Below are 11,753 nucleotides of genomic sequence, written 5' to 3'. Positions count from 1 at the left end.
TCTTCTAACCGTGACTTTTTTTTAATGTAAATAGTCTATTTGCTTATTATTTCGAGATAGTTATAAAATATTAAAATTTAAGTAAAAATTTTTCTTTATTGACAATTAAAAGTAAAATTTTGTACACAAACAATAGTCAATAAAAAACATGGCAAGACAAGGGGAAATCCTACTAGTTTTAATAATGCAACTGCTTTTAAGATGCCTATTTTTTCTATGAATCACTATATTTTTCAATCGCTCGTTTAAGTTCTTGTACTTTCGCTTATTTGGAATATCATGACCAGCTTCAAATTGAGTTTTTTTTTTTTTAATTGGGCAAGCTTCTCTTCTTTTTTCAATGCTGAAATAACTTTCCAGGTGTTCGGATGAATACCTTGAACAACACCCTGTAGAGCACAGTGATAACCTTCTAAATTATTATTGGTGCGAGGATGATCTTGCAAAGTTCTCTCACGTACATTCCATATATCAATAGGATATAAAGGTGATATTCGCCTTCGTCGATTACCTCTACCCCTTTCACACCCAATATAACATGCTTCAAAATATGACACCAGTTCTTGCGGGATGTCTTCGTCGTCTGCAATTTCGTCAAATCTATCTACCACGTCATCTAGTGGAAGTAGGGAAAGAGCTGAAAAACACCTGACTTTTACACTGAAGTCATCATCTCTGTGATATCTTTCCTTATAACCCAAATCAATAATCTTGCGGTAAATGCTTTGCGATAAGTGGAAAAGGCATGCTGAAATGCGTACCTACATTTGGAAATACTTTACGTACAATGTTCATATGCGCTTTTTCAAAATCCATCATGTATGCCTGGGGATTTATATTGGGACATAATTCAAAAAGTTTTACAAAAAGTCGCTCATATGTTTCTTCCTTTTTGTCTGGAAAGAGGGCAAATAACCTTGGTACACTGAAGTTCTGTATCTGAATATGTAGAGTAAATAAGTGAAAATATATTCTAGGCAAACACTTAAAAGATCCATCCCCAGCCAATTGTGTTGCATGCCTCAAATCATCAAGTCCCTTATTTGTTGCAAAAATTAGTATTCTGTTTTCATCTGTTTCACCACTATCAAATTGTAGAAAGACTTCACCACTTTCCAATAAACTAAAATCATCGGGAATTATGAATCCAGTCCTACGTCATGGAAGTGCGGGAACGACTTCATTGATTTGACGCCATTGCCGGATGCTTCGACTTTAACTTTCGACCGAAGGTAGTTGGGCCCTTTCATTTTCACCTAATGATGCACTGGTTGCTGCAATAAGTGAGCGAGAAGTTTTCTTGGCTTGAAAGAGCGGTAAACTTCAATTTGGTTAATGCCTGTTCACCAACACGAATCAGCACCTTGTTGTCATTTTCTTCTGTGGAAGTATGCAGGCCTGCCCTGCCTGCGCTCTTTACATCACACCTCCAATAAATTTTAGATCCATCAGCATTCGTTCTATGTTTTTCGTAAGTGTCATTCAAGTCGTCAACTAGTTTCTTTTTTCCGCGGGTGCTTTCAATGGTACGAGGCATGATTAAAGACTGGAGTTTATAAAAAAACTTACTACAGAATGCCTTGACACTTATTATCGGATGCTTTTTTTGTTAGTAAATGGAAGTACTTGTTAGTAAATAGACTGTTGCCCTATTTACTTTTGTTTAAGAACTTTCTGAAAGTAAAGGAATTGTTAGTTAAATATGAACTATTGTCATGTGTACTTAGGTTTAAACACTCTCTAGGTATGGTCAGTCGGGAATCAAATCACCGGGAATCAACAATACCAGGAATCAAATTACCGGGAATCAAAATAACGGGAATGAAATGACCGGAATCAAATTCCTGTCACCGATTATTAATTATTTTTAATTATAAGTGATATTTTTTCGTCTGTATTTCGCAAAGCGACAAGAGTTTCCCTCCGGTTTTTTTTTCCACCTTAATGTTGGGGTAATGTGCGGCTGTCCGGGTAGTTACTGTGCACACAAGGCAATATAAGAGGACATTCTTGGATCCCAATAGTGGCGAGCGCTGCTATTCTGTATTGGTTATACTATGTAATTAAATGTACTTATCTCCCTGAAGACGACGAACCAGCTAAGTATCTTATAAAAGTTAATTTGCATGTTTGGCCAAATCAGGATACAGAGAGGGGTCAGTTAAGAGTGGGTACGAAAATAAGGCCTATTCCGCGCACTCGTCACGTGAGCCCCCGTGAGGCGGGTGGCGCTCAGGTATATGATGGGCGCTAATTCCGTTTCTCCTCTTTGTATCTTGACTTATCTATCCGTTCCTGATACTTTTCTTTTTTTCTTTTCTACATTCATGTTTCATTAGTGAAACTCAACTCAAGTTAAGACTTTCATATTCGTTATTTTGGTTATAAGTAAATGATCGTATCATTAAAGTACAGAAATGAGAAAATGGAGGTGACATAAAAACAAAACTATTTTAATCATATATTTTATTGTACAGTTTCAAAAGTAAAATAAAGAAAAAACATAGTTAACATATTCACAATTTCATAAATTTCTTTTTCATGCTACGACACTCTTTCTTTTTCTTTTTATCTATCATAATTGCTTTGATCAGATGTCTCATCCGAAAGAACACAGAAATTTTGGCAAAAAATGCTATCACATTTTTGGGAATATCAACTCCCGATAATTCCATTTCTGAAATTAATGACTTTATGCAGTCTTTGCCTTCTCTTAAAGTATCACCACGAGCAGCAATTAAAATTTCTCTCATGATAAATAACGGACATGAAATCATCAGAAGGAGCATGAAGTCCCCGCCCATGTTAATAGTACTAAGCCATGATTTTTCTTTTTCGTTAGCCTCTGATGCCTTAACTCCCAAATGAGGATATTTTAATCCAAACTTCTTCACAATATAGCCTCCAATGTATCGAAGAGATTCTTCTTCTGTCACTTCAGATATCAATCTCTTGTCTTCCTCTGTCTCATTTTAGGTTCCTCTCCCAAGTCTATTGCGTCCTCATTTTCTTTTTCAAAGTCACATTCTACTGTTTTGAAAAAAATACTTGTCAGGCATATTTCTACAGATAGTTCTCTCTCGCTATCTCGCATTGCACTTGCTGGAGTTTGCATTTGCTGGTTAAGGATATCAAATTCTTCTATGCATTCGGTAAGGGTTTTTTCACTTAACAGCGCAATGTCTTTCCCAAGCAAGTACTTTCTTAAGCAGAATTTGGAGTTTACTGAATTAGGATTTTCGTATGGCCCATTCATTTGATGTACACATCCAAAAAAGTGTTCAAGTACATCCTAATTCAGTCTTCTTGTAGGAATGAATTTAACACCATATAATTTCTTTACAATCTCATATAGGCCTATCACAGAGACTGCATGACAAAAATCACTCCCTTTTGAAATTTATACATGCAATTAAACCCTGAGTTTGCCACCTTCATGGTTCTCATGGTGTCCATCATTTCATGCAAAACATTTTTCTGTTTTTCATAATCAATTCCAAAGGCGTTTCGGGATGCCTTGTCACCATAAACAGTACAAGAATTCATGATATCAAACCACTCGTCAACTAATGATACGAACTTTGCAGTCTCCTCCCAATGCAGTTCCATCTCTCTCTGTCCAAAGGTAATTATCTATTTGTACTGATTCTCATGAATTTTACGTTGAAACCTAATTTTGCCAGGAAAATAAATATATTTCTCTTAGAGGAAAAACTTTAGGAATTACACATATTATTTATATCATGAAATGAGCATTAATGTTCATTCACTTGATAAAGGATATTTTGTATATTTTATCATTTGATTTTGGTTGCATGCTGTACTTAATTTCTATGTTTTTCCTAAGAGAAATATATTTATTTTCCTGGCAAAATTAGGTTTCAACGTAAAATTCATGAAAATCAGTGCAAATAAATAATTACCTTTGGGTAGAGATAGAGATGGAACTGCATCCTTCTTCAATATCCGTTGATTCTAGGGTCCTTCTATAATCTTGTCTGAGCGTCGGCATGCTTGTATCCAAGCATCTCTTAAAAATTCATCCCTCGGAAACCGAAAGAAACGAATGTCCTGATTAAAATATATTTTTCTTTTTCATATTATAACAACCATAAACTGCGCAATTGTTTGGCATGGTTACTTAGCTTTTCTACGATTGTGATTAAACAAGAAACCTATATTTACAGAGACTTTTACCTCAAGACTGCGTGTTAGTGAATGAAACATTGTACTGGACTGTTGGCATTTATATGCCGAGATCCCAAGCAGATTGTGGATTAAGGACAATAAAAGATCCCCAGGGACAGGATAAACATAAAATAGAGTCAGAACCATAAAAGAAATCCTCAGAGACCGGATAAATATAAAATAGAAGCAGAAGACATATTTGTTCTGATATTTTCGTTCAAATGCTCCCCCGAAGATATAATTGACTGTGAGCCGCGGGGGCTCACGTGATCTCAGTCGCCCAGCCCTGACCCAACCATATCTCTCTGTATGGATCCTGGGCCCGTATTTATCAAAGCTCGCAAATCCTTAAGAGTACTCGTAAATCATTAAAACACTTTTAAAGTTATGAAAATTCTTAAGAGAATTTTACGAAGCCTCCTACGCGCTATGAGTACTCATATCTCAGGCCGAGATTTAAGAGTGGTGGAGGGGTCTCCTAAGTACTTAAAAGTTCCTCATAGCGGTGGTCACAGACTGTAAACATGGCAGACGAACAAGAACACCGCGTTCGCCGCCCGAGGAATTTTCGTCCAAGACTGCATATATTCGATGTGTATGAAGACAGTGAGTTTCAAAAAAGATATAGAGTTGATCAAAGTGGCCTCATGTATGTGACTGACTTGATCAGAGAGGTGATTGCCAACCGCACAGAGAGGTTATCTGCGGTTTTCTAAACATATCAGCTCTCTCTCTCTCTCAAATTAATGGATCAATTAATTTGATCACGTATATTGGCGCAGGATTAGACACGAAGGGTCAAGAATGGAATGAAAATGCAAATCCTTAGAGCTTTTTTTGGTTAGTAGCGAGAGAGGAGCACTAGGCCTATAGTACTAGTGCTTCAACTCTTTCATGTCTCATCTATTTGTGTGTGTATATATATATATATATATATATATATATATATATATATATATATCTTATCTATCTCTATCTATCTATCTATCTATCTATCTCTCTATAAATCTATCTATCTCTATCTATCTATCTATCTCTATCTATCTCTCTCTATCTATCTATCTCTATCTATCTATCTATCTATCTATCTATCTATTTCTCTCTATCTATCTCTATCTCTATCTCTATCTATCTATCTCTATCTCTATATCTATCTATCTATCTCTATCTATCTCTATCTCTATATCTATCTATCTCTATCTCTATATCTATCTATCTATCTCTATCTATCTATATCTATCTATCTCTATCTATCTCTCTCTATCTATCTATCTATCTCTATCTATCTCTCTCTCTCTATCTATCTATCTCTATCTATCTATCTATCTCTATCTATATATCTATCTGTCTATCTCTATCTCTATCTATCTATCTCTATCTCTATATCTCTCTCTATCTCTATCTATCTATCTATCTATCTCTATCTATCTCTCTCTATCTATCTATCTATCTCTATCTATCTATCTCTCTATCTCTCTCTATCTATCTATCTCTATCTATCTCTATCTCTATCTATCTCTCTATCTCTCTCTATCTATCTTTCTCTATCTATCTCTATCTCTATCTATCTATCTCTATCTATCTATCTATCTATCTATCTCTCTATCTCTATCTATCTCTCTCTACCTATCTATCTCTATCTATCTATCTATCTCTATCTATCTATCTATATATCTATCTCTATCTATCTATCTCTATCTCTATATCTATCTCTCTATCTCTCTCTATCTATCTATCTCTATCTATCTATCTATCTATCTATCTATCTCTATCTATCTCTCTATCTATCTATATCTATCTATCTGTCTATCTCTATCTATCTATCTATCTATCTATCTATCTTCTATATCTATCTATCTCTATCTCTATCTCTATCTATCTATCTCTATCTCTATATCTATCTCTCTATCTCTATCTATCTATCTATCTCTATTTATCTCTCAATCTATCTCTATCTATCTATCTATCTATCTCTATCTATCTATATCTATCTATCTATCTCTATCTATCTATCTATCTATATCTATCTCTATCTCTATATCTATCTATCTCTATCTCTATATCTATCTATCTATCTCTATCTATCTATCTCTATCTCTATCTATCTATCTCTATCTATCTCTCTCTATCTCTCCCTATCTCTATCTATCTATCTATGTATCTCTATCTATCTATCTATGTATCTCTATCTATCTATCTATCTATCTATCTCTGCTTTTGAATTCAACAATAATATACAGATCACAAGGTTAATATCATAATTAATGAATATATTGAATTTTTAAAATACTTTTTTTTATTAAAATAATGGCGAAATCGTATATTCATGATTGTAGCCCTATATTTTCCGCTATTGTTAGCGAGATCTTCGCTTAAAAGTTTCTCCTAAACATACCGTTTTTCATAGCTAAGAGATTCTCTCAGAGCGTTGATAAAACACTCTTAGAAGTTCCTTCTTAACTCTATGAGTGATTGAGTGACTTAAGAGAGAATATTTAGGAGATCTCATAGGAGCTATGATAAATACCGGCCCTGGTCATTAGATACGATCGGCATCGGGAAGGATGCGCGATCCTATAACGATCAAGCAGCGATCGAACATTTCAATGAGACTATTGTAAAGACTGATAATAAATATACGACTGATTTGCCATTTAAGAGCGATGCCAGATCCCCTCGGGTTTATAGAAAAGCCTTCGGTCAATTATATTCACTTAGAGAACCTTTCAGTCTAAACAGTCATGTTTGATCAATATCAGTCTGTTTTGGATGAGTATGTTAAGTTAGGATTTATTGAGGAGGTAAAGTTGGAAGATAACTCCTTTCATCCAGTTGATGGCATTAATCATTATTTACCTCAACACCCAGTTTTCAAGGAATCTGCTACGACTCCAATTGGGATAGTTTTCAATGCAAGTAGTAAGGAGTCACACCATGCAAGGTCCCTCAATGATTGTTTACACGCGGGTTCAATCTGGCGACGAAATTGACAGATATGCTGCTGGAATTTCGTCAGAACAAATATGCTGTAGTAGCAGACGTAAGTAAAGCTTTCCTTAGAATAGGAATGAATGAAAATCACAGAGATGTCAGAAGATTCTTATGGTTTGCTGATAGAGATTTTAAGCATGTCAAGACTTTTAGATTTAAGGTTTTATTGTTTGGAGCAACTTGTTCACCTTTTCTGCTGAATCAGACAATACAATATCATTTGCAGAACCATTCAGATACCATTGCCAGTTCAGTAAAGAAGTCCTTTTATGTGGATAACTTTATGAAAACTTATGAGAAATGTGAAGATTTAGAACTCGAGAGTAATAAGGTAAACCAAATTATGTTGGAAGCTAATATGCCTTTGGGAGAATGGGCTAGCAACTTGAGTTCATTTAATGATAAACATAGCCCAGATACTGTCAACTTGAATGTAGTAAAACTACTCGGTCTCTTGTGGGATACCTGAAATGACTCATTGAGTGTAAAGATGCCTTCTCAGATTGTTACATATTTGAATAATCTAGGAAATGTTTGTACTTTGACTAAGAGAAAGGTTGTGTCTCTCCTTTCAACCATCTTTGATCCTTTGGGAATATTAACGCCCGTAACAATCAAGGGAAAACTATTTGTGAAGAAATTGTGGGAACTGAAAACTGACTGGGATGACGAACTGATGATGGATTTGAAGAAACTATTGAGGAGATCTAGGTCCCTAGATCTTGTTTTAATGAAGGAACTTGTAGCTTATATTTGTTGATGCCTCTCATGTGGCTTATGGAGCCTGTGCGTATGTTGTTAGCAGTAAGCACACAAGTCACTTGCTAATCAGTAAGTCTCGAGTAGCCCCGAGCCCCTCACTCACTATCCCCGTCAAGAATTACTTGCTTTGACTATAGGCATGCGCTTAGCTGTGCATTTGTTAGAGATTTTTGGGGATAAGTTTTCAGATTGTACTGTTTGGAGTGACTTCCAAGTAGTTTTGAGTTGGATATTTCATGAAAGATCTAAAGAAGTGTTTGTAATCAACAAAGTAAAGGAAATCAAGGACTTGAAGTCCAATCATAACATCAGGATGCTATATGTCAAGAGCGAGGATAATTCTGCTGATTTAGTTACACGAGGTATTTCAATGACTCTTTTGAGTAAGTCAGGTTTGTGGTTTCATGGCCCGACCTGGATTATTGACAAAAATAAGTTTCCAGGACAAGAGGATGTAGTTTACATAGAGTCTGTTAATGTAAATGAAATTATTGTAGAACCAGTTTAGAGAAACCCTGATGATGATGTACTTGTATTTAAATGTTCTGAGTTCTCCTCATTGAAACACGCATTAAGGATTGTAGGTAGATTGATCTTGTTTGGGAGAAGAATATTTCCTGATAAATTCAGGGAAAATAATAATTTACTTGTTTTAATCAGAATCATGCAGCGTCAAGCTTTTCCAACGCTATATTATGTGTTCCCTCTGAGTTCAGGAATCTTATCAGACAATTAGGACTTTATGTTGATGAAAGTGGTGTCATTCGGTGCCAAGGAAAACTTCATAATGCAGAATTGCCAGAATTCGCTAAGCATCCAGTATACGTCGCCAGCCGACACCCCGTAGGGCAACTTATAGTATCTCATTATCACGTACTCAACTTGCACTGCAACGCGTATACACTTGTGGTTATATTGAGACAACAGTTTTGGGCTGGAAAAATGAGACAGTCCGTTAAGAAGATCCTGAAAGAGTGCTTATTGTGTAAGAAAGCACAAAATCAACCTCTAAGTCGGCCTGGATTTCCCCCATTACCACCCGAACGAGTTAAACATCAAGTCCCTTTTTCCTGTGTTGGCGTCGACTATACGGGAAACATTAATGTGGCTGAAAATGAAGCTGAGAACGAGAAGGCGTTATGTCTTGTTGTTTACATGCGCTACGTCAAGAGCGGTTGCCCTATATGTGTGCAAATCCATGAATGCACAAGAATTCCTCTTTGTTTTTAGACAATTTGCGGCAAGACACGGACTTCCGAAAGTTTTGATAAGTGATAATGCGCCAAACTTCATCGCAGCCAGTAAGTTTCTAAGAGATGTCAGCGAAGAGCCCGAAGTAAGAAATTATCTAACGGATCATAATTTAGAATGGAAGTTCATAACACCCCGATCACCATGGAAAGGCGGCTTTTACGAGAGACTGATCGGAGTGGTGAAATCGTGCTTACAAAGGGCCCTGTACAGAAAGAGAGTTTCGTTTATAGAACTCAATACCATCGTCGCCGAAGCCGAGAACATGTCAACGAAGATAACGCCGACATCGCGCTCACCCCTGCCAGACTCTTATACGGCGTAACTATTACAATGGCGCCTCCTTCGAACAAGTTCGTCGACGTATACCTTTCAATGAGAACGTCGAATTGAGGGAGAACTATGCAAGACTGTGTGAGACGATAAGAAAGTTTGAGAAATTGTGGCTACTTGACTATTTGTCTTCTCTTAGAGAGAGGCGCAGAAACATCGAGTCTTCAAACATGTCCATTAAGCATAGGAGATTTGGTCCTTATAGTAAATGATAATTGTAAAAGATACAAGTACCCTTTGGGAATCATCGAGAAACTCCACGCACGTCCTGATAATGTTATAAGGACAGTCGAGATAAAAACAGCAAGTGGAAATTTTACGAGACCATTCCACTCGAATGCAATGTCAGAGAGGAATCAGCAACAGAAAGCGGACAGAATGAAGTAGGCGAGAGACCAGCGAGGCCTTAAACGAGGCTAGCCATATAAGCAAAACAAAGAAGACGACGGAGAGGGCCGAAACCAAGGACGTCAGAGGCGGCCTAGAGAGTTCCCCGCTACTACAAGTGATGTCTGATCGTCGGCCCATGAGAAAAACTGCTGCTAAGGCCGACGAACAAAGAAAACAGTTGATTCGAGAAGGAGCCTTATAAGGACACTATAGATGTGTTGTATGAAATTTTGGTGGGGGAGGGTGTGAGGAATTCCTCTCACAACGATTTTATCTTCTAATGTTTTTGTGTATTCGCTTGTTTCCATGCTATTTGTCTTTTATTATAGTTATTAGTGTCTGTCTCATAAGAAATTATTGATTGATTTTCACTGCGTATTGCCGTCTGTCAGGTAATCGACAGACAGGAACTATGTTACTGTATTTGTATTCATGTGAAAATCAAATATATTTGCATGCCCTTATATTTTGCAAATATATGTACGTCTATATTGCATGACATAATAAGGGTGAAAGAACCACATCTATTCGAGAATGACACTCTTAACATTATTTTATCTGATTTTGCTATGCTCTAGTACGTAGTATCTGTGGTGCGCTTAGCACCGAAAAGATGGTTTTTACACTAAGACGAAGTCTTTTGACATAACGTCAGTAGATGTTTTAGTAACGAAGTATAATTACTGTTTTAGTTATGATAATTCATTTGTCCTTATATATATAAAATTGCTCTTGGTGAACGTATTGCGCATATCATGTATGGTAAGAGTAGATGTTATTGGGTCTTGTTTGTGCCTCTCGCCAGAGAAGCCATAAGGAGAGGTCAAAGGATCGGGAGGGGAAAAGAAGGGTAGTAGTTCGCCCCTCTGATCGCTCCTTTGCGTGTTCCTCTAGGGGTGTGTATGCGTATGTGCGTAGTACACTGTATGGGCTAAATATCGCCCGAAATTGTATTGACACAAACCACCAATTAGTTCACTACATTTAATAAATATGTTGAAGTTGCACACTATTTATATTTGGAATTTATTTTTGACAACGAACTTGATAATTATTGTAAAGTTTTTTATGTTCATGAAAACCTTGTAAGTCAGTTCTGCATTCGTGGTAATTGTATAACTTGTCTCTTTTCCCCAACAAAACCCGAATGCAGGACGGAACGAACAGCTTCTTGGCTCAACTTTTTGAGGTGACCTGTTATCTAGTGTTATGTAGTGATGTGTGTGTGGATTTAGAAAGGACGATTGCCCTGATTCATTGAATTTTGACGTAATTTGTATCATTTGAGTGCCATTGATTTACAATTCCCCTTGAGTGATTAATTTCATTTGTCACTTATATGGTATTACTCTCTGATATGTTTAACTTTTAGTTATTAAGTTAATTTTAACTTTACATTTATCAAATGCGTTTCAATATCCCTCGATTCTATTTCATTTTTCCTATGTTTCAGTTTTGTGCATGGTGAATATAAATTGGTCTGATAAACCTTTAATATGTTCGTACTTTAAGGTTATGCTAATAACTTTTAGAAACGAGATAACACAGAGGTCCTATAAGGTCTGAAAATCAACCCGTGAGTACTCGCAACATTTATAGAGAGAGAGAGAGAGAGAGAGAGAGGCGTGTACCTCTCGTCGTATCTCGTATAGCGATTTGTGATCTGAGTTCATGTCTACAAGGACTGCTCAGAAGTGAGGGTACTTAATTGTGGTACTATTCATTAATTATATTGGTGTGTTATCCTCGTTAATAATGAATGGGTTGAGAGATATCTCCCCGTAATTTAGAAACCGCAAAGGGAGTTTTGTGGAGTTGTTACGTAAGGCTTTTAGCGG

Source organism: Macrobrachium nipponense, chromosome 7, assembly GCF_015104395.2.
Source record: "Macrobrachium nipponense isolate FS-2020 chromosome 7, ASM1510439v2, whole genome shotgun sequence".
Classification (NCBI taxonomy): Eukaryota; Metazoa; Arthropoda; class Malacostraca; order Decapoda; family Palaemonidae; genus Macrobrachium; species Macrobrachium nipponense.
This window is presented reverse-complemented; position numbering follows the sequence as displayed.